Below are 25,417 nucleotides of genomic sequence, written 5' to 3'. Positions count from 1 at the left end.
GTGTTTTTTTTCAAGCGTTAAGGAGATCAAAGAGTAGATGTACAAATTATAATTTTACTGAGCCAAGACTGGTCTTTTTTATAGCACAAATTACTGTAGATACTAATTTAGCACTACTTGTAATTCACCCTTTGTGTATAAAATTATATGTAATTATACTGGGAAATATAGGGAAACAATGGAGCTTATTAAAGTGATTATGTTAAAGCTGAAACAAAGAAACCACATTAACCTGAGCCACATTGGGTATTCTGGTCAAAAACTGTCAATTGGGGTTGGTGGAAATGTACTGTATTAATTGAGAATTTCATTACAGCTCTATTACACAAATGAGGAAAATAATTATTACTGTACATCTACAGGAGTTAAAAAAGGCTAGATGAAAAGAAGCTAGGAAATAAAGATTTCTGTTCAGGAAATTTATAATACTGGACAAAAGCAAATTAATCCAAATATACCAGCACACCATATGTGTATTAAATTTTAAACTTTGGGTATGTTCCTAATATGGTCCAAAAACTATTCACCATTGACAGTAATGGAGTTATAAAAAATAAGTTCATATATTAAAAACAAACTAAAATAAACAAATACAATTTTCTATCAATTTTTAGAAATATAAAGACAATGGCTAAACCATGTTCTATGAAGAGTTTGTATATATATATATATATATATATATATATATATATACATACATACATATATATATATACATATATACACAAATAAATATATATATAGAGAGAGAGAGAGAGAGAGAGAGAGAGAGAGAGAGAGAGAGAGAGAGAAGCCAAAAGATGCGGCTGTATCCTCAATAAATAAAAGACAAATGTCCTGTATTTTAACGTTTCAATTTATCTCATCAAATTGTCATTAGGAAATAACATACATACCCGAAGACATACCTTTATACAGATACACATCAAAGGAGTAGAGTGATGTCTGGCCGACCAAGGCAGAAGAAGTTGCCCATGGCAACCAATCAGCATTTATGTAACATTTATAATTTGCATAATATGAAATTGTACAGAGCAGCTGATTGGTTGCCATGAGCAACTTCTCCATTGGCTCCCTTCTACACTCTTTTTCCTGCTTCATGAATAAACCCCTAAGTTCTTATTTTGTGATAAAGATCTAAGGGCCTAATTCTGAGTTGATCGCAGCAGCAATTTTGTTAGCAATTGGGCAAAACCATGTGCAATGCAGGGGAGGCAGATTTAACATGTGCAGAGAGAGATAGATTTGGGTGGGGTGTATTTAATCTAGATCTAAATTGCAGTTTAAAAATAAAGCTGCCAGTATTTACCCTGCACAGAAACAAAATAATCCACCCAAATCTAACTCTCTCTGCAAATGTTATATCTGCCCCCCCTGCAGTGCACATGGTTTTGCCCAATTGCTAACAAACTTGCTGCTGCGATAAACTCAGAATTACCCCCTAACAGCAGAACATTCAGCTGGTGTAATATTTGGGTGGATAACTTTAGAATTTTGTTTGATAGATGAATGTGCCTCATAATCTAGCATTCTTGTAAACATTCTGATACTAACATTGCTAGATACAGGATCAAATCTGGAACGTGGTTTAAATTTCTTAAGTTGATGTGGCATATCAGGGCTAACAGGTGTATTTGTTCCCCAAACATATTTTCAGTCTTAGACTCCTAGCAAGTTAATTTTTTCAATATTCCACTGGAATTCATCAAAGCTGGTACTTCGTACAAAAGAGAGGTCCTTAAACAGTAGGTTTGTTTCACTTCGAGTTCATATGATGAGAGCTTAAATATTAGGCTTTCTTGTTTACCAGAGAGTGATCCACTCAACATTTGCCTTTGTCTTTTATATTGCTGGCCTCTTCTAGTTTACTTTCTTTGGGATTTTCTGTGAATGTTGTTTTTGCCACTAGTGATCGAGTCTCTAAAAGGGACAATGAGTCTCTCATGTTGTTCTATTTTGCAGTTAGAACCTTCATTATCCATTGAGGAATCAGTATCACACCAAGAAAGTTTATCCTGAAACACATGTCTGTTGTATCGAAAGAATAGCCATTTTTGATCATTGTTATGATTACCAAACAATTGTTATGATTACAACGTATGAGTATCATAATCAGCCTCTACCTTAATGTGTTTTTCCTTTTTAAATTGTAATAAGTCTAATTTTGTAAGTGGCCAATTGTTGCTTTAAGCGGCCCATCTAAACCACAGTTTGATCCAGGGATAATGTGGACAGGTTACTAGATTTGAACGTGCTGATCTTATCCTTGAGATTTTGAAGTTTCTTAGTTGATTGCTCTACTACAAGGACCATCAGCTCAAAAGAGCAAAAATTCAGAATCCCCACCCAGAGTTTGCAGCATGGGGGGGGGGGGTTCAAAATGGCCTATGGTGTAGACAATTCTGCACCCTAAAGCCACAGGGGATCTTTTTATATTTATAATAATCGCTAAGCGACACTCCATGTAAGAAAATTTCTCTCTTTTTAAGACGCAATAAATCTCTATGTACAATCTCAGGGACAGTCAACTCCATCTCATCATTAATCACAGTGTTATATACAGTAGTATGGACTCGATCATAGACTATGAGAAGGTATATGTGTCATCAATAGGGAAATAGAACTGCGGCAACACATTATCTGGATTATCCCCTCCTTCTGCTATGATCTATTCAAAAAATGTAAAAATCAGAAAAACTATTTTGAGCTTAAAACCCCACCCAATCTAATATTAATCACAGTCAAATAGTGATGATTAAAAACAATGTCATGTTTCATGAACAGCAGAAAGCACTCCTTTTGTTTGCACAACAATATGACTGGGTGCCTTGACAGAGTACTCAGACGATGGTGTATATTCACAAACAAGAAAGCCATGTGGACTTAGTTATATTGGAAAGACTGAGTCTAAATTTGAAGACAGTATGGGTAACCATTGTGCTGCAATTCATACAGCATTTAATACAGGAGTTAGTTATCATCCAGTAGCGCAACACTTCTCCGAATTACAACACCCACTTACCAGTTTACGATTTGGAATGATCGATACTGTTCCATTAAGAACATGTGGTGGTAATAGTAATGTGGTGGTAATTATTAAGGTGCAAAGTACGTTGGATCCATCGCTTAAATGTAATTGCTCCTAAGTGATTAAATTAAAATATTTCTTATTCTAGTCTACGCTGAGCTTTTTGATACATTTATTGAGCAATATATTGTAGTTTTGATACTGCTGCATTGTAGCTGTTAACCATGTGGGTGATGGCTAAAAAAAATTTCCAAGTCATTTTTCTAATATCTGAGGTTGTGAGTAATCAATGTGGTTGCTGTACATTTTGTGTATAATTACCAATGCCTGTATTCTTATCCTGTTCCTTTCAGCATGGATGTCTAATGGCTTCATTGTACATAATTGATGCGGTGGATCTTTTCAGCTAACAGTAGGAATTTTGTGACCGATTATAATTTTTTTTGTCTAAATTTATCATGCTATTTTAATAGTTGTGTATTTATGGTGTGTTATTATTCTTGTGACGTGTTTTGCTGTGGTCGCCAAGCCTGCCTTAGTCAGTTCTGGATGATGTCAGCAATTATCACGGTCAGTGGTGTGAGCGTCTTTTCCTGCCCAGCATTAGTCTATTCCTTTGATGTGTATCTGTATAAAGGTATGTCTTTGTGTATGTATGTTATTTCCTGATGAGAATTTGATGAGTTAAATTGAAATGTGGAAATACAGGACGTTTGTCTTTCATTCATTGAGGATACAGCTTGAGTGCCGCACCTTTGGCTTTCTATTTATACTTATCAGTATTGGCACCAGTGCAGCCATTCAAAGGTTTATTGGGAGTGCCGGACCCTGGCTTTCTTTAATATATATATATATTGCACACACTTATAGTCATTGCGTCCATTGGTGCCCGGTCAAATTGCATCCAGTAACATACCCCAAGAGACCAGCACACCCCCATTTAGAAAAGTAGAAAAAGGTTTTTAATGTATAAATAGCATCAGGCTTTCCAAAAGAAATAGCAGCATTATGCTCATCCAAACGCAGTAGGTGGATGTAGTCAGCATTCAGGCACATGGCCATCCCTATGGCCCGTTTCGGTTATCACACCTTCATCAGGATGTCAGCCACAAAGGTATGTGCCACAAGAGAGCCTTTTATAACACTATAATTAGTAAGAGTATCACCCACCTGTAAAATCATATCACACGTGTGCTGCAAGGTGCCTCCCACCATGCAAATCGCACCAGGCGGAACCAAAGCTGCTCCTCCATGTTGCTGGGGACCGGACGTGAGTTCCACCCTACCAGAAGCACTCCATCCACCTATAGCCACAGGGGATGTGGGTTCAGGACACACCCGCATGGTGCATCACCGAGGTGGAGCCCACAGCGCTGCATGCATATATTACATTGTAAATATACAACAGTAAATTAAAAAATAGATAGAGAATTACACAATCAAGTATATAAAAAAACAACAAAAGTAAACAACTAAGTGAAATTCCATTTGTCAAACTGCCCAGGCAGCTCCATTTAGAACATAACTAGTTTACAGCTGGTTGCTAAGAAACCCATAATGCTGTTCAATCGGTACAGCTGTTTATATAAGACAAATGGGAATGCACAATAAAGCATACAAAATTACACAAAAAAAAATACAGAAAAATCACATCTAATAAGTAAGAGCATAATGAAGAATCCAAATATATGGGAGCGCTACCTGATGAATCAATACCATCAATAAACATCATAACAAAAAGTAGTGGTACCATCAACTTCGTTTATAAATGCAACTTATTTATATCAACTTGTTAAAAGTATGGTTAGTAAGTAGATTCAAAGAAATGCTGTAAATATGAGTTCCTTATTTAAGCCTTTTGGAGCAACAGAAATTCAATCTATAGATCAATTTGCACTATTGTTGCAGTAACAATTAGTGTCTATCACCTCCTCTCCATAGTGGTGGAATAAGTTCTATAGTCATACTTTTGAAATCTTTTATAGTATGTACAAAATGTACAAAATGTTTCACTACAGGTGGTGTGCTGGAGTCGATAGCATTAAAGGCTTTTTTAATTGAGCTCCTGTACATAGAGATATGCTCTTTCAGCATACAGATAGTTTTGCCCATGTAGATTTTGTTGCATGGGCAAAGAATGATATACACAACATTCTTAGACTCACAAGTCAGGCGATGTTTAAGGGTAAAGTTCCTCTTGGTATTGGGTTGGTTAAATGTAGTTTCGGTCATAAGGAACCTGCAGTTTGCACAGCCCATGCATTTGTATACTACTTTTTGTAAAGTGAGCCAATTCAAAGCAATGCCGACCCAAGAACTAATATCAGAGAAGGTTAAATGTTCCTTTAGATTCTGACTTCTTTTATAACAAAACAGCAGTAGACTAAACAGCTTGGTCCAATAGTCGGAACTGCCTGTAGTATGCGCCAGTGATTAAGAATTCTTTTCCTGAAAAAGCCAGAGGAAATACAGTTTGTAGTGGAAAAGACCATCCTATCAGAAGTTGCTTCTTTAATTTTAGACACCAAAAGGTCCTCTCACTTTAGTAGTAGACATCTGTTAATAGCCTCACAGACCTCATGTTTATCATAGGCTCTCTGAATGAAGTTATCACCCATTTTCTGCAAGGCCGAAGGAATTTTTTTTATTATCAGAGGTAGTTCTCACTACTCTTATAAGCTGAGAGTAGGGGAGTCCTCTTTTAAGAGACTGATGGTGAAAGCTATTAGCAAGTAGCAATGTATTTTTATCAGTAGATTTTTTGAAAATCTTTGTACTCAAAGATTTGTCCTCTATTAACAAGAACACCTAGGAACTCGATGCTAGTTGTGCTGCTTTTGTATGAGAACTAAATTGAATCTACTTTACCATTCAAAAATTCGACAGTTGTTTTAAAGATTTAAGCTCAGATGCTGATCAAGACCAAATTTAAAATAAATCATCTATAAAGTGAAAAAACATGAAACAAATTTAGATTATGTTTGATCGGTCATAATTTAGCTGGTCTCAAAATCATAGGTGTAGATATTTGCGTAAGAAGGGACCATATTTGAACCCGTAATGGTTCCCTGTAATTATAAATAGAATGCGTTATCAAAACGTATTGTAAGTAATTTTTATGTAAAATCACTTCCATTAACATCAGAAAGTAATCAATGGGCGGTCCTTTGTATTTGGTACTATTTGAGACCACTCTTTGCACAGCATACATTCCTCTCGAATGGGTAATGTTAGTGTGCAAACTAATTACATCTAAAGATACAAAAAAAACAGTTATCTGGTGGATCACCAAATTGGTTCAGATTTATCAAAAAATCTGTTGTATCTTTAAGATGATATTGGGTATCTTGTACCACTGGTTGCAAGAAATCGTCACAAACTTGTGAAAGTGTCTGACAAAGAGAGCCTGGTGCTGAAATAATCGGCATACATGGTGGGGAACTTAGGGACTTATGGATTTTGGGTAGGATGTAAAGCAGAGGGATCCTAGGAAAATCCTGTATCAAAAATTCCTTAGTGTATTCATTAATCCACCCATCAATCCAAGTTGTATAATCAAATCAATCTCTCTCTTATATAGCCCAGTCAACTCATAGGTCAGTTTCTTGTAGCACAAGATAATTGACAATTGTCTAATCACCTCACTGAGGTAATCAGTTCTACTTAATATAACTTTGACTTTGCCTTTGTCGGCAGGGCGTATAATTATATTTTGATTATTTTGCAATGATTGTACTGACTCTGTTTCAGCTTTGTTTCATTTTTTATTGTATTTTTCACATTTCCTAATTCTCTGTAAAGTATCTCTCTTGACCAGTCGTATAAAGGCCTCTATGGTTGCATTATTATTCTGTGGATCAAATTTACTTTTTACCGAAAAAGGCAAGGTACTTTTGCAGGTAGAACCTTTATCATGTTTGGCCTCAACTGTCTGTGAAACTTATTAATTTCAGTTTCCCACTGAAAATCCGACTAGTTGTAAAACTGAACAAAGGAAAGACCTTTACATAACACAGACTGTTGAGATCCACAAAGTTGATAGAGAGAATAAATACCACTATTTCCTCTCTGTTTTCTTTCTTCCGGTCCTTTTCTTATGTCTAATTCCCCCTCGTCTACAGAGTCTCTGTTTTGTTTCTGCTTCAAGTATACACTTGCACCTTTAAAAAAAGAACCCTTAGAAGACGAGGAGTGGTCAAAGCCACTCATAGACGTATGTGAGTTTGTCAGTGAATGCTACATTACATCTATTTATGTTGTATTGATCTCCTCTCCAATACTTCCTAGTACTCTGATTTAGCAACCAGGGATATACACGTGCCTTCTTATAGTCATCTTTTACTTTGCTAAATTTTGTTTTCTTAAAAGAAAGTAATTCATTCTTAAAGCTAGACAAACTTTCACTCAATTTGGTTAACCAGTCTGTATTGGTATCTTTTTTCACAATGTCCGTACCATTAGTTTCACAAGCAGCAATATCTAATTTTATATTCCCATATCTGCATTAACTTGTTGTATAACTAATATCATGAGAGCAAAACTGCACTGATTCAGGATAAGGCACCATTGCCTATAGAACTCTCTGTTATTGCGGCTAATTGTAGGGTTTTTTCATGCGGAAGCCACAAGGTATTAGTTTGTCCTTATGGTACTGTGCAAGCATCAAACCATGGAGTTCCAGTTACACATACCGTTTCTTTAATTTCAATAAATCAGAAAACACATCACTCAGGCTGTCAGTGTCAAAAGCCAATTGGTCAGTTTCTGTAAATAAAATCTTAGAGATATCATTATCCAAAAATCTTTTGGTGCCAGTAAGATCACCAACATCTGAATCCATGTGGAAAGATATACAAACAAGTAATTAGTACTCCAGAAAATGAGATAAATCACATTGTAATCCAATATTAAAAATCCAGTATTTAAAATTTTGTGGTGCAATTCAAAAACCAAAGGAAATGGTAATTATTTCATCCAGCAGCAAATCGCACACGCTTAAAGTAAATTCATTTATATTTATATATCCCTGCACTGGAGTGCTGTGGTAGAACTACCGAGTGACTTAGTCCTCAGGGGCCCCAGAGCAATGCACCTGCTACAACAATGGTAGTTCTACCTCTGCTGGAGTGAGTTATCTGTGGAACTACATATGTGTCCTCATACATCTAGCCTCAATACTCCACACAGCATGAGACGCCTGGCACGAATGAGTCACCAGGTCCTGTGCAACTCTGCTACCATTGGACATCTTTTTTGGCAGAAAATGCATCTTAGTCACATCTCAATATGATTAGGGACAACAGCAGACTGTGCGGATTAATTTTATATGTGACACTTGTATACAACCAGGAAATACTGTAACTGTCAGAGGTTACTATGCTTAGAATAACTAATGTCTTCTCCAAACATGAGCTAATTACATTGGTTTCCAAAGACAATATTACAAGTTTACCCTCTGAGAACATTTTTCTCCTTTATTCCGACTATTTACATTTCCCAAGTGAGGCTACCTACATTCATATAAATCCTATGGGGCATACAGGTGCTTTGTACTTTGCAGTATTTCATTTAGGGTTACTACAGGTTGAGTCTTCATAATTGAAATTATTCAAAATCCCACATTTTTTGATCACCTACTGAGATAATGGTACCTTTGCTTTCTGAAGGTTCAATGAACATGAACCTTGTTTCAGGTTATTAAAACTATTGTATATAATTAGCTTCAGGCTGTGTGTATAAGGTGTATAATGAAACAAAAATCCATTTTGTGTTTAGATTTGGGTCCCATACCCAAGTTATCACATTATGATGAGCAAATATTCCTAATACAGAATGATCCAAAATTCTAAATACTGTACTGCTGATCCCAAGCATTTTGGATATGGAAACCTCAACCAGTATTTGTAATGACAGCTATGTTGCTCTGGTATCTATCGTGTAGTTCCCAAATTCTCTTGTAGTTCCCACAAACTATAATCTTAATACTTGTTCACCAAGTTGTCTTTTATTTACAGTAGTAAACCATATTTATATTACCACTCACCTCCTAAATCAGTTCTAACTTTTCTAGTTATTACTATTAGAGATCTGCAATAACTGTGGATTTCTCATCTGGTCTCTTTGATGTAATCTATGCAACCTGCTCCCCGGTGTATGAAGTATTAGCAATTCTGTATTTTACAAAGCAGACAAGTTGATATTTTCTACACAATTGATCTGTAACTAGCCATAAAAGGTCTCCAGAATCAATTATACATTATCAGAACTGCATAAATAAATAAAATGACATTTCTGAGCGTACATTCAAGTTTCACAATAGCACTGTTTTACAGCTGAATGAAAAAGTCTCCAAAACAGGGATTGATGAATGGAAATCCAATGGCATACTGGAATTTCGGGAGTTACCCAATTGTATTTCCTGCTTAAATCAGAGTAATATCATACAATGGAGTTGTATGGCTTGCAAAAAAAATAAACCTATTTTTTTTATTTAATCTATAATGCATTTAATATGAGAAGTTTATTTGCTTACCTGTAATAGTAGAATTTGATAACAGGGCTGCTTCATTTTTAAAAGAGAAACTACATAGCCCAAATACTCTAATTTTCTAACCAAAGCTAATATTCTCTCAGAACCAGATGTGAAATCTACTCTGGAGTCATATAAGGCAATTATACAGTCAATAAAAAAAAGTAATAACAATTTAAAATTAAATCAAGACACAAACAATTGATCAATAAAGATGTTTTAAATGGAAACTTCAGCCATACAATTAATAGTTTGTGAAATTCAAGCAACAAAATAAAACATTTAAATACACAAATATTGCAAATTATTAAGTGCTACATAAAAAAGGTAATTTTTTCTCAAGTACTTTTTTGGGGGTATTCAAATATCAGCGAGGTTTACCCCATAACTAATTGCCATCAAAAATCCCTGCTGTGCGTGGAAAGGCTTTTCAATTAAATATAATTTTTTCTGCGCTGCAAAATCGAGATTCACATGTGAAAACCCATTTATTTCACATATATATAAGTATCTGGGGTGGTGTAAAGGAGTACTATAGCTAGGAAAAAGAAAACAAAAGTTCTTCCTTAAGGCATTCATTAATATATGCGTTATGGTAAGACCTTACCGTTGATAATGGTATTTCTCCTAAGTTTCCAGGTTCCACAGGATAACATTGGGATAAGAGACAGCGGTTTTGCACCAATTGGCCAAAGCTTTTCGGGCCTCCCAGCATGCAATGGGCCCGTCCATATATTCCCACCTCATGGCTCAGACAAATCTGTTGTTTTCCCAATGCTCAAGGCAGGAGCATCATAGATAGCCCTAATCAGGCGAGAAGAACACACATGCACACCCCTCTCCGTACAAGAAGGAAGAGGTCAGTGAGTAAAAGGATCCTCAAATCAGGTGCGTCAGGGTGGGATCCCTGTGGAACCTGTGGACTTAGGAGAAATACCATTATCAACGGTAAGCTCTTACCATAACGTATATTTCTCTGGCAGGGTCCACAGGTTATCCACAGGATAACATTGGGATTTCCCAAAGCAATTTAGTGGTTGGGACGCTCCTGATTGGACAGGAGAATCCTTCGCCTGAATTCAGTGTCCTGAGAGGCAAAGATATCCCCGGCATAATGTCTACTGAATGTGTTAATGGAAGACCGTGTGGCTGCCTTACATATCTGTTCTGCTGAAGCACCATGTTGTGCTGCCCATGATGGACCTACCTTATGAGTAGAGTGAGCAGAAACATTAGCCAGAACAGGGAGATCAGCGTGAGAATATACTTCTGAAATAGAGATCTGAAGCCACCTTGCCAGTGTCTGCTTATCAGCAGGTCATCCTCTCTTGTGAAATCCGTAGAGACTGAAGAGATAATCTGTCTTTCTGATGGCACTGGCATGATCCACATAGATCCTTAAGGCATGGACCACGTCCAGCGATGCATCTCCCACAGAAAGGCCCGGTTCCTGGAAAGCCAGGCCTACAATTTCTTTGTTACAGTAAAATTTAGACACCACCTTGGGAAGATACCAAGATTTAGTTCTGAGAACCGCTCTATCTGGATAAAAGATCAACAATGGAGAACAACATAACAATGCCCCTAAATCTGACACTCTTCTAGCTGATGCCATGGCCAGTAGAAAGAGAACTTTAGCTGTCAACTATATAAGATCCACTTTATTAAGTGGTTCAAATGGGGCAACTTGAAGGGCCTTTAGGACTAAACTTAAGTCCCAAGACACTGTAGGAGGAACAAAAGGAGGTTGAATGCACAGCATTCCCTGGAAAAAGTATGCACATCCTGTAAGTTGCCAATTTTCTTTAGGAACCATACAGTCAATGCTGACACTTGCACTCTCAAGGAAACCACCTTCAAACCTTTATCCATTCCTGCCTGAACGAGTGCTAAGACCCTGGAAACTCTGTAAGACCTGGGGCCCATTTTCTGTTCACTGCACCAATGAATATAGGTTTGCCATATTCGGTGATAAATTCAAGCTGAGGAAGGTTTCCTTGCTCTGAGCAATGTTTGAAATACCTGTTGTGAGAATCCTCTTGACTTCAGGATAGAAGTCTCAAGAGCCACGCCGTCAAAGACAGTCGATGTCTGTGATAACACGGACCCTGCGTTAGTAGATCTGGACACTGAGGGAGCAGGAATGGAGCATCCATTGACATTCTCTGCAGATCTGAGTACCAATGTCATCTGGCCAAGCTGGAGCTATTACTATCACGGCACTCTTTCCTTGCTTTCTCACCACCATGGGTAATAAGGTGATTGGAGGAATACATAGGCCAGATGTAAGTCCCATCTCACTGACAGGTCAACCACAAAGATCGCTCTGGGATCCTTTGTTCTTGACCCGTATGCAAGAACTTTTTTGTTCTGATGGGATGTCATGAGATCTATCTCTGGCAACCCCCACTTTTTGACTAGAGTCTGGAAGACCTCCAGGAGTAGAGCCCATTTGCTTGCCTGAATGGCATGTTGACTGGGAAAATCTGCTTCTCGGTTTAGGACTCCCGGAATGAACATTGCGGACAAGGCTGAATGATGAAGTTCTGACAACTTTAGTGTGTGACTTTCCCTCTTCATAGCTTTTTGACTGTGAGTTCCTCCCTGATGGATGAGGTATGCTACTGCCGTCACATTGTCTGAGTGGACCTGAACTGGTTTTCCCCAAAGGATGTCCTTTGCCTGAATCAGTGCCATGTATATGGTCCGAAGTTCCAATATATTTATTGGCAGGCAACCTTCTTCCTTGGTCCATTGCCCTTGGAAACAAAACCTTCCTGACATTGCTCCCCAGCTCTGGAGACTGGCATTTGTTGTCAGAATTTCCCAATCTGATATCCAAAAGGGTCTCCCTTTGTCCAGATAAGAATGTCTGTAGCCACCAGGCTAATGACCTCCTTACTTCCACCATAAGGACCATAGTCTGCATTTTTATCATCTGATGAAACCCATTCCATTTGGCAAGGATCAGGTATGGCAGAGGCCTTGAGTGGAACTGAGCATATTCCACCATGTCGAATATTGAGACCATCAATCCCATCACACGCATTGCTGCGTGAATGGATACCCTTTGACTGTGCAGCAGCAACTAAATCCTTGACTGAACTTTGGATATCTTGTTCAGAGGTAAAAATACTCTTTGAAGGCTTGAATCCAATACAGCTCCACAGTGAGTCATCCACTGTGACGGAACCAGAGATGATTTCGCCCAAGTATGAGTCACTTGTGCTTCTGCAGACACGTTATTGTCTGTTGCATATGACACTGGAGCAATCCCTGAGACTGTGTCAGGATTAAAAGATCATTGAGGTATGGAAAAATTCTTATCCCCTGCTGGCGGAGATAAGCTGCCATTACCACCATCATTTTGGTAAATACTCTGGGGGCTGTGGCTATCCCAACAGGTAGGGCCTGGAACTGAAAATGCTGTTGGAGGATAGTGAACCTGAGATAGCACTGATGGGACAGTGCTATAGGAACATGTAGGTAAGCATCCTGAATTTCCAGGGATGCCATATAATCCCCTGGCTCCATGGCCAACATGATGGAATGTAAAGTCTCCATATGAAACCGAGGTACCCAAATGTACTTATTCAGCACTTTGAGATTGAGTATGGGCCGGAATGACCCATTTTGCTTCTGAAATAGAAACAAGTTGGAGTAAAAACCCTGTCCTCGTTGTGCAGGAGGAACTGGAATGATTACCCCTGACTGAAGCAATTTCTGAAGTGCCTATTGTAAAGCCCTGGCCTTTGTCTCTACCAGAGATGGGCTGGTACAAAAAGCCTTTGAGGAAGGTGTTTCTTGAAGGCAAATGCATAACCGAGAGATACCGCTACCTGCACCCAGGCATCTGTTATAGACTGCTGCCAGATCTGAGCAAACTGAAGAAGTCGGCCCCCCACCCTGGAATTCCCCAGGTTGAGGCCTACACCATCAGGCCGATGGCTTATTTTCTGTTTTACCAACCGGTCCTCTGATAGCCCAATGCCTTTTAGTCTTACCAGACTAGATCGTTGGGGCTGTTGGCCATCACTTTTCCCTTTTGCTTTTCCTTGAGACCGAAAGGGCCAAAAAGCTGGGTCTTTAGGTTTGAATTTGTATGTGGAAGGAAACTACTTTCTTGGAGTCTGCTTCTGACTCCAAAATATCTGTCAATTCTTTACCAAAAAGAATATCTCCAGTAAAATGTAAAGACTCCAAAACCTTTTTAGATTCTGAATCAACTTTCCTTGTACATAGCCAAACTGCTCTGTGAGCGGCTACTGTTGAAGCTGATGCCCTGGAGGCAATTGTACCCAAATCCAAAGCTGCTTCTTCCAAGAACATCGCAGCCTGTTTAATATGTGCCATATGGGACTTTTGCTCTCTAGATGCAATTGAAAGATCTCCTTCCAATGCATCAGCCCAGGCAACCACTGCTTTTGCCATCCAAGCTGAAGCAATGGCTGGTCTTATGACAGCCCCAGACAGAGAAAAAATGGCTTTTAAAAAACCTTCCACTCTCCTATCCGTGACATCATTTAATGATGTTGAAGGCAGAGGTAATGTAGATTTTTGCACTAATCGAATAACATGCATATCTACTTTGGGGGCCACCTCCCTCTTTAAACAATCCCCAGCTGAAAGCGGATAATTGGAATTCCATTTCCTAGGAATTCTAAACGTCTTAGTGGGCGTAGCCCAAGCCTCTTCTATGATTTCCGTCAGCTGATATGACCCAGGAAACTCAGTCTTAACTATTTTGGGACATTTAAATACAGGTGACTTGGGTTTTAACACAGGCTCTGGTGATTCTTCTAAGGATAGAATGGCTTTCATTGCCTTAATTAACTCAGCTATGTCCACTGACCTGAGAATTATCTCCTCCTTTTCGTATGCAGAACCAGAACTTAATGAGCTTTCATCTTCAGATGAATCCTCATCTGAAACATGTGTAGACTGTGAACATGTAGATTAATTTACCACTGGATTTTCAGCCTGTTTCTTTTGAGAGGCTGCTGCTGGAAGTGATAAACCGCAGGTGGGAAGCAGCAAGTAATGGTTTATTGTTTAATCTATTCCTGGTACAGAAATTGGAATTATCCGCTCAGCTATACTGGACATTGTTTGTGCAAACATAGCTCAAGGGGGATGAACTTGCACCTGTATCTGTATGGTACTTTTCAGGAGACCTTGGTAAAAGCTAAAACAATTTGCACACAAACTATCCAGAACTAGATCCTGAGAGGTTAACCCAGCTTTGCAAGACAAACATGATATGAGTGTTGGTGTTGCCGAGAGTGTATCTTCGTCACCTTTGCCGCTCTTAGACATGATAAATAATCAACACTTACACAGTGTACTACACAATTTGTTACTGTAATCATTTTAAGACTCGTTAAAGTGACATACAATCCGACCCTAACCTGCTATACACCAGCATCGAGGATCGGAATAGATAGAAAAAAACTGACAGAATTAGAGTAAAGTCAGCAATCACACTAGCAGTCAGTCACATGTTATACATTAGTATAATAAGCAATATGAGCACATAATCAACTACAGATCCATTTCAAGTATGTAGGAGAAACATATTACTGCATTACTTTATAAGTTATAACCATATTCAGACACATAGCGATAGAAACCACAGTATTCTCATCAGACTTCTCCAACTATTCATACTCAAAAGGTAGATAGAGACTTAGTGCTGTGTAACCCATACTCAGTAGAGTGGGATACAGGAAAACTTCCCCCACTTCCAGGATCGATCAATACATCTGTGAATGCTCAGTGGATCCAGACGCTATTAGCAGTGTCGGACTTGGGCATATAGGGCCCGCCGGAGAAATGCAATGGTAGGGGCTCATGTTAGGGGTGTGGCCAGTCTGCAGAGGGGTTGTGGCCGGCCACCTCATTGGTTTGACTAACCATTAGAGTGTGCAACTATTGGGCCCCTTCATAAATATTTACAGTAAATGAAGCTGCTGCATCAATGATAATGTGAGAGATTAATAACAGCAATGCACTGTAGAAAATACACCATAGTCCAGTATAAGGTAACATATGTATAATGTATAATTCAAGTGAACCTGATCCTTATAGCAGGAGGTGGGCCCCCAGGCAGTGGGGCCCACTGGTGGTTTCCCCTGTACCCCTTTGGGCCAGTCCGAGCCTGGCTATTAGTGTACACCGCCGCTCCGTGAACCTATAATGAACAAAGACGCCCAAATAAACACTGACGCACCATTCACACAGCCGCCTATGCTGCGACTGGGTCCCTTAGTACACAGCATCTCAGACGAAAGCGGGAAAACAGTTCATGGCGGGAGACTCAGAGGAAATTGGTCATGAACCTGGGGAGGGACGACCAGGAGAGCATCTGACTCCCCACTGCTAACATCAACCCTAGGGATTGTGGCCTCATACTATTCCTGGAGCCTATGATCCCTAAGGGTTAGCGCTGGTGCACCCGAGGTGGCAGCCGCATCAGCGACTGTTTGGTAGTCTCCTCCCAAAGCAGTGTGGCTGTGTCAGTATTCCCCCTCTAAGTGGAACCGATGCCTTACCTTTTCCCCATGCTCCGGACACATCCTGGTAATGTCTGATGGACCTGCTAGTATATCTAACACAGACTCCCGCCAAAACTGCACTGTACTCATGGGTAAGCATTGTCGCAGCCCGGCGGAGAGTTGTTTGAGCGAATCTTTCTAAAGTATGTATAAGACGCTTTAAAATAAGAAAAGTTTATGGCCGCTAAAAATCAGCAGCCCATTGATCATGATCTGGCTCCTGCCGCACCAAACAAAAAACTGATTTGTCTGAGCCAGGAGGCAGGGATATATGGACATGCCCATTGCATGCTGGGAGGCCGAAAAGCTTTGACTGACTGGTGCAAATCCACTGCAACTTCATCATATCCCAATGTTATCCTGTAGATAACCTGTGTACCCTGCCGGAGAAATATATATTTGCCTCTAAAGCAAACAGCCTGCAATGTACTAGAAAAATACTGCACACGTAAATCAAAGATATTGAACACTCCTAGTACACTTTGTTGTCAATGTAGTCATAGTTTGGGGTATGTTTTTTTTTACCTTTGCTTTACCATATAAATTGAAAAAAAAGTTTTTAGAATATTATGGAGTAGATGGCTCCACATTTAGCAAATATTTGTGTAAATATGCCTAGTTTGGTGAATTCTGGGCACAAACCATCTGTTGTTATTCACAATGCTGATCATCAATGAGCCAGAACCTGCACATGCCTGGTTTCTGAACTAGCCAGTCCCTATAATTTATAGTACCACTTAGCTTACAATAAATAAATAAATAAAAGATAGATAGATAGATAGATAGATAGATAGATAGATAGATAGATAGATAGATAGTATATATATATTAAATTATTTTCACCTGATGGTATTGTTTGGACAATGAAACAGCTTTTAACAGTGAAAGGCATAAAAACCTTCACCAGAGCCCTGCAAACAATATGATTTCTGCAAACAGTTAAGTCATAGCAAAACAGAATGTAAGTTGCTCATATCAATTTGACAATATACTTCAGGTGCTTGAAAGGGAGGTTTAATTCTAAGCAAGAGACGGAATGGAATTAACCCCCGGTGTCCCCCAGCACATCAAACTATATTGGTAACATGACTTGAAAAACTATATATAATCAAAATCCAGAGGGCTTAGTTACATATTTATAAATATATGGCAAGCCACAAGGCTCCAACTAATGACTGGTGGTCCTTAATACTGTATCCAAGTCTTGGGTGCAAAACCCCACAAACTGGCACAGGCCAGCCACCCCAGGGTAGCGTACACAAAACTTAGACCTTGATAATTCGGCCCAGTTGGGATTTTGAGTTTGACATGCCTGATTTAGACCAAGCAGTTTTGGGCAACTGATATCTGGGATCTTTTTGTTGTCTGTGTAGAAACTGATTTAGATAAGCATTATATGTTCTTATACACTGTAAGCAACTACAGTACTTTATAATTTTTTTAAATTAAAAAGAAAAATTGTGGAAACAATATACTATAGTCATAGCCTATGATTCCTTTGCAGAACTATTTGAAGTGGAAATTCTATTTCCAGAAGATCATAATATGGGTATATTGATATGGTGCATTCAATCTGAATATACAGTATGTACATTCTACACTTTTTATCTGCCTTTTGAGTCTTGAAACTATAATAAATCACTTCAACATGTTCTATCAGCTCAGGATGAAGTTCACTCTCCACAGAGGTTTTCATTTTCAGATTCGGATTAACTGGTCTACTTGCTTCTAGCTTTGTAGTGTGAGACAACTTCACTTTCTCACAGACAAAATCAGCTGCATTGCATGTTCCATCTGGGTTGCATGAAGACATTGTTTCACCTCTATTACTCTTCACAACACTGTCAATATAAACTTTTTGACAGAACCAAGGGCAATCGGGCACAGGTCAAAGTAATACAAACATGGATGAAAAAACCAAATTTGGACAATTATACCCTTATAATTTGGAAAGAAAAAAATAATCTGTAATTTTTTCTATTAGATACTGTCCTAGTTGGTGGTGCGCCCAGAGCCAGAAAGTACATGTACTGTCGTTGGAAGAGAGAGAAGGCTCTTGTGTGGGCGCACTCTTATACAATGAAGGAAAATTCCTTTATTATGTGAAGAAAAGTATTTAAGACATAATTTTTTATTAGTAAAATGTAAAACATAGTTACCCACAAGTATGGTCCATAGAAAATAAGGAAAATACGAGAAAAATTTAAAATGTTCTGGTCTTTTTTTCACAGAAAGTGATTGAAAAGGTTGTGGACACTTGGTTGTCTTACCCCCAATTCCACTGACCAGTACTGAATTTCTGTATTGATGGGACCAAAGAATGGTCACGAAAATAGTGATAGATATGTCTAATTAGGACCACTTAATTTAAGTCATTACATTGGACTCTATTGGTCACCAATGATAAGCACCTGAACGCTGACTGATACCACGTACATTGATATAGACTGGACGTGAAACTACAGTATAGAAGAATTTGATAATTAGAAAAAAAAAAGGAGAATCAGTGGTGATACTGCTGTTGGCGTCACATTTCACATAAAGAGGAAATTAATTCCTACTCTACAACACCAGGTATTCACAGGAAGTCACCTCTCCGGGTACTAACCTGGCCCAATGCTGTTTGGCTTCCAAGATCGGATGAGATCAGGCATTAGCAGCGTGGTATGATAGTAGAGGAAATATGTGATCTGTATACCAATGAGAGTGCACCTATATAAGAAATTAGTAAGAAGTATGGATATAATTTTAGATAAAAGAGAAAGATATGAATAAGTAAAGATAAATGAAACAGTGTGGATCTGCTTTCTACGTTAGGCACGGTGCAACAAATCCCACATCCGTGGTATTGTGCATCATGGATCGTAGATGAGAGTCCACGAAAATAGATGCAGAGAAGAGAACCAAGAAAAGAGGTTACTGAATTATTACCAACTGTATAATGAAACAATGCAAATAAAGCGATACCGTATTAAACGTCAGGTCAGGTCTCAAAAATATATATGTCACCATTAATGATATTATGCTCCTGACACCAGGTGCTATTCTTAGCAAGCAAATTAGACATAAGAATCTGATCCTCACAGGAAAAATGTATAACTGGTACAATATTCCATTTTATCCAGAGTAAAGCAAAACATACAATAATACGGTTTTGTTATCAGTTATCTGAGATAATACTGAAAATTCCAGTAGATAAGGCAATATAACAGTCGGCTTGCCCCTATTTGTACTCAAACAAGATATCTGCAAACTCAAAAGGTTTTGGCACAAGGTGTCTGCCAAGTGCTAGGAATCGCAGAATAATAGGGCAAGATAGTAATGTATTTGCCTCAATTTGAAAACTAGACCCGCAGCCTTAAAAAAATTAATTAAATGTTGTAGCACGAAGCTAACTGCTCTGGTACAGTGTAAAAGAGTATAGATATATAAGGTAAATGTATTGCTGTCTGTGAAGTATGTTCACAGGACAGATGCAGGCTTACGATACTCCAAGCTGAGATGTCACAGTGAGAATGTCAGGGCATCATCAGGTGTGAAAGATGGTGCCAAGGGATCCTTCCATAACAGGTCCCACCATGGAAGATGTGTTTCGCCCGTCTGGGCTTGTTCACTTCCGGGTTTTCTAATTATCAAATTCTTCTATATTGTAGTTTAACGTCCAGTCTATATCAATATACGTGGTATCAGTCAGCGGTCAGGTGCTTATCATTGGTGACCAATAGATTCTAATATATTGACTTAAATTAAGTGGTCCTAATTGGACATATCTATCACTATTTTCGTGACCATTCTTTGGTCCCATCAATACAGAAATTCTGTATTGGTCAGTGGAATTGGGGGTAAGACAACCAAGTGTCTACAACCTTTTCAATCACTTTCTGTGAAAAAAAGACCAGAACATTTTAACATTTTTCTCGTATTTTCCTTATTTTCTATGGATCATCCTTGTGGGTAACTATGTTTTAAATTTTACTAGTAAAAAATGATGTCTTAAATACTTTTCTTCACATAATAAAGGAATTTTCCTTCATTGTTGATAATGTCAATATTATCTTAAACCATAAAGCTATACCTTTAAACACACTTTTAACATGGAGCCGCTGCGGCCGCTAGACTTAGTACACACGCTACGTACTCTGTACACTATTTGCGTACAGAGTCCTGTACCTTGTACGGACTTAGCGTACAAACGCCGCGCTGGGGGTACAAAGTACACACAGCGCGCACACACTCCTGATATACTTTAAACCTTATTCGTAATGCAATGCAATGATATTATTACACTCTAAACTGGATGCAGCAAAGCACTGCAATGATGTTACACCTTAAACCTTATGCAGCGCTGACGGTATAAAGTACCCGCAGTGCGTACACACCTTATCAATACACTCTTAAACCTTATACAGTTAGGTAATGTAATACGCTTTAAACCCTAGCAGGGAAAGGAGGACACAACACCGATTTGTAGTTAAACACTGGGCTCCGAAACCTCAGCGTATATATCTGGAAGGGGATAACAATACAATTTATACACTACAAAATACAACAGAGTAAAATGGCTACAGTCAATGTACATACATGAGAATATTCGCTTGCGCAACCTGGTCCAGTCCTCAGCTCATCAGGTAGATAGCGTTAAGAGTCTTCTGACCGGCCAGGCAGCAACAGGCTTTTTATACACTACTTCCATAAACAATACAATGGTTACTGTAATCCCTTTGTCCATTGGACACAGAGATGCATCTTTACATTACAGGAGAGGTCATAGGTTGATTTGAAAAGGTGGGCGATGTCTTTCCCAACTGCTCTTGTGGGTGGTCTCCTCTGGATTCCCGCCGCATACACAATATACAGTAAATACAGTTTATATCTATTTTCTACTTCTGCACATAACTATACGCAGGAACATGCGATCTTCCTCTAACCAACACTGGAATGTTACCCTTAAAATACCCTACAGCTGGATACTAGACATCACCTTATCACCTTAGTCTGTCCCTTCCTATCATGCAAAGGCGAATCCCTTAGTCCTGGAATCATTTAAACTGTTGATACTTGCTGATGTGGTGCAGGGTGGCTATGTGTACAATGTGCACTATTTGGATTAAATATGTAATGTTTTGATAACCCTCTATGCGCTCACAAACTCCGCCGTAAATACCCATACCACGCGCAGGACCGCGGGAGCGATCATACGCAAATTGCGGATATGTGCACGCACGGCGGAACAAGTGCACGCGCAGCAGGCATATGTGTGTGGTTAGTACGTGCTGTGTGTACTACAATATTTTTCGACTTTGACAGTCCATCCTTTGGCAGTCAACAATAACTGCCACTATCTAAACACTAAACAGAAATATATACAATACAATATCTACAGATGATTGGATGGTAGGAGGAGAGGTGAAGGCGGAAAATGTATGACCTAGTGGGATAGTAAAAGCATGTATGTATGAATCCATGTCTGAGGGGCATGTATCATCGTGCCATATATGTTCTAGATAAGCTTCGAGGTATTGCGAAGTATACATTAAATCCTTCTTATCCCGTATTAAGGGTCTGTAAGTGGGCCAACAAACACTACCGAGCTCTTTTCGGCTTCTTGTTCCAACAAATGGGGTGCACATTTAGTTGATGATACATGGAGGGGGAACATATGTGAGTGCTAATATATGTGTATATCACCTGTCGACTATGTGCGTCACTAACTGAAGGTTGTAGAGATGAAGATAAGACACATATCTAAAATACATTCACATAAAATTTTCGTAATCATTCTTGGGTGTAGTTGATGTCTTTTCCGGATCGGTGTATCTGGGCAAAGGGGGAGACAAAGGAAAAACGGGTGAAAGAAACGGGCCATGGAATTCACTTGCAATCTCTATCATAACATTGTCTCTATGGATGGGTCATAAATTAAATCTGTTGCTTTAACAATGCCCCCGCTCCTTAAACTCATCAAATTTGTGCCGTGCTTGTGCCGCATTAGAATTCGAACACACCTAAATATCAAGACAAAAATTATGACGACTCCCAGGATACAAAGGAGAAACTTTCCTACTCATAATAAAATTTTGAGCCCATTCTCCTAAACCTGAGAACCAATTGCGTGGGTCCAACCATGAGACCCAGCCGGTAAGTTCATTACTCACAGCAGTCAGCGTAAGGTTGTGTCTTCTTCGGAACTCCCACTTCAACTGCAAGATATCGTCCATCTTTTGATCGATGATATCGGTTGGGTCATCAGTGCTGTTTGTAATATACGTGCAGCACTTCACACCATATTGAGTTGCCAAAGTGACACAGTACCCACCCGTCATGGCTGTGACATAATTAAGGACCATCCTGTGCTGGATCAATTCCTTCTTGCAAGCTTATAACTCCCTTCCTGTATACCTGAAGGTGTCGTCATACATCTCAGTGATATTATCTATCAAGTTCGCTAGCGCATGGATATAACTATAATTTATAGTTCCTCCGGCCACACGGGTGACGTTGAATTGAATCCCGGTGGATTCGTGGATCAAATCAGAGGCTATGTGCTCTGTCCTATCTATGAGGTGTCTCTTAACGATGTGTTCATAATGAGTATGAGTATAAGGAGCCTGAGCACTGCGGTGAACGTCTTTCATCTTATCATGGGTTATGGTCATGACCTCTGGCAACACTCTTCCAATGTAACACAATCCCTCTGAGTTTGGGGCAAGACACTTATACGCCTTCCTCCCACATATGAAATAGGCATCATCGGGGAGAACATATGGGACAGAATATGACATTACCATTTTACAAACTTTCCAAGTTAAAAACCCAATCCCTAGTTCTCTCATCTGTTCAGTACAAGTATCAGGCTGTATGATATGAGCACAATACCCTGGTGATACTTCTCCAACCCGCATGGTCTTGCTTCCTTGAATATACCTATACCGAAAATACCTTTCACTGTTGGCTATTTGGCGTACAAGTTTAGAGTCTATGGGTATCCTATCAGCTCTATGCGAAAAGGCCATGGTCTGGTTATTCCATGTCACCTCCCAATTTCCTGGTTTTCGGGAATTGGAAATGTTGAAACATAACAAGGATCTATCTACATGATACTGGTGGAGCTTCAAGCTAGGGGGCCTAGAAATATTACATTTCTTGTCCACCGGTCTCCCACCCCGTAATTCGAGTACCTCATCTATTGCTAAAGGGTACGGTACTAATCCTGACTTGCTCTGACCTTGAGGTACTTGTGAGCACACCCAGCATTCTGTTTGGTTTAAAACCTTACCCACTAGTGAGTGGTAGTCACTCAATGGATGACGGTCCATGTTGATATTAAGGCTGGACTGACATCTCTGGAGGCACCCATCCTCAACTATGTTCTCACAATTTTTACAAATGCAATTTTCCTTAGCCAATAACCCTTCACAGTGCCTCCTAGTTCCCTGACTACCAGATCATTTTCTGATACTCGCCTTTGCTCGAGTGATGTGTTGCTCTTGGAATTCTACAAATCCGTCCTGGCCATCAGAACCCATTCCAGATCCTTTCTCGACCTCTAGATAGACAAGTTCAACATGGAAAAGGTAGATAGTACAAAAGGTTGACAGGGTCAAAAGGTCGACATGAAAATGGTCGACATGAAAAAGGTAGACACCATGTTTTTTGCATTTTTGTGGTTTGTGTGGATATTTTTGTCATCTGGGACCCCCAATTGTAGAAAGGCATACGCTCGCCATGCTTCAGGCTCGGTGGCTCGCTGCGCTCGCCACAAGGTTTATAACCAACTCTATGCCGACATGGATAGAGAAGGTATGAATAGTCCAAAAACATGTTAAATTTAAAAAAAAACATTTGTCTTTTTTATGTCGACCATTTTCATGTTGACCTTTTGACCCTATCGACATTTTGACCATGACAATATTTTTTACTGTCTACCTTTTTCATGTCGACCTTTTCACCCTGTCGACCTTTTGATCCTGTCGATCTAATGTCTGTCTAACATATGGTGTCTATCATTTTTCTGTCTAACTAGACACTGTCTGTCTGTCAACCGGATACCGTATATCCTGTACCTTTACATCAAGAAAGAAACAATCACTATCTGTATTTGTTAGTTCTTCATAACCAAATTTAGACACAACTTAATTATCTGGAACTGGAACCCTTTTTTTTGGAGAACTTCACTACTCCAGCTGTAACTGGAAGATGAATGTCACTGCAAGGTACCTCAACCACTTCTGCAACACAATCCTTCAGGGAGTTTCTCAGTTTTGATAAGTCAGTCTCTTCTTGCACACTGTGACATCCAATGAGGACATCTGCATTGTCAAACCACTGCTGACAGATATCATCCTTCTGTAACATTTTACTTTGCTCAGGTTCAGTGAAGACATCAGATGCCATTATTGGTTCAGAATCAAATTTCAGTGTGTTGCCCAATTTATTTTTCTGTTCTGCTTTTCCCACTGACACGTGCAAATTTGAAGACAGCTGCACTTCCAACTAGGTAATTTTTCCCAAGGTGCCATCCAACTTGTTCTCTGACTGCAGAAGATTGCTCTCCATACAGTATCTTCAAATTCAGCAAGTCTCAACTTTTGTAAAACTATTTCAGACTCTGCCATGTTTAATTTACACAGCTGTTCCAGTTCTCTGGCATTTATTTCCATTTCAAGATTTTGTGACTGGCCCTGGATACTTAACAGACACTTCTCAAGGTTTTTATTGTCTCAAGAACAATTTTACAGACATGCCATGTGCATGATTAAGTTGACTCTACAAAGCTTCACTTTGTTCTACTGCTTTATGCAGACTTTCCTACAGACATACATCTGTTTTATCCATACATTGTACTCTGAATTTGCTCTGGCTGCCAAGTCAGATAAGAATGCCTGTGTTTGCTCTTTATAACTTGCTTCAAGATGGCCAAACTCCATGGCCATTCTTCCACTTGGTCTGCAGCATCTGGAGAAATTTCTCTTTTACTTAACATAGCTCCTCAGCAGGGCCGGTTCTTAGTCTTGTGGCGCCCCGGGCAAAATATGGGGGCGTGGCTTCGAATGGGGGCGTGGTCACGACACTGAAAGAAAAATAAAAAAAAATAAAAAGTATACTTACCATCCCCGTTCCTGATCCAGACCGCTGCAGACCCCCATCCGCCGGCGCCGCCGCTCTTCGATCTATGGGAGAGACGTTATTACGTCTCTCCCATAGAACAGCATAGACACTAGAGGTCAATTATGACCCCTAGTGTCTGGCCACTATGCTGTGCGGTGCGCGATGACGTCATCGCACAGCAAAGGTCCTCTACATGAA

General features: G+C 39.3%; 1 long non-coding RNA gene and 1 pseudogene across 3 annotated transcripts in view; both read right to left on the bottom strand.

The window, feature by feature from the left end:
* Nucleotides 1-25,417, bottom strand: part of LOC135057590 (uncharacterized) — a 353,032-nt gene that overhangs the window by 181,126 nt on the left and 146,489 nt on the right. The window lies entirely within an intron of this gene.
* LOC134895490 (5S ribosomal RNA) lies at nt 18,671-18,789 on the bottom strand (annotated as a pseudogene).

Source organism: Pseudophryne corroboree, chromosome 3, assembly GCF_028390025.1.
Source record: "Pseudophryne corroboree isolate aPseCor3 chromosome 3, aPseCor3.hap2, whole genome shotgun sequence".
Lineage (NCBI taxonomy): Eukaryota > Metazoa > Chordata > Amphibia > Anura > Myobatrachidae > Pseudophryne > Pseudophryne corroboree.
This window is presented reverse-complemented; position numbering and strand designations above follow the sequence as displayed.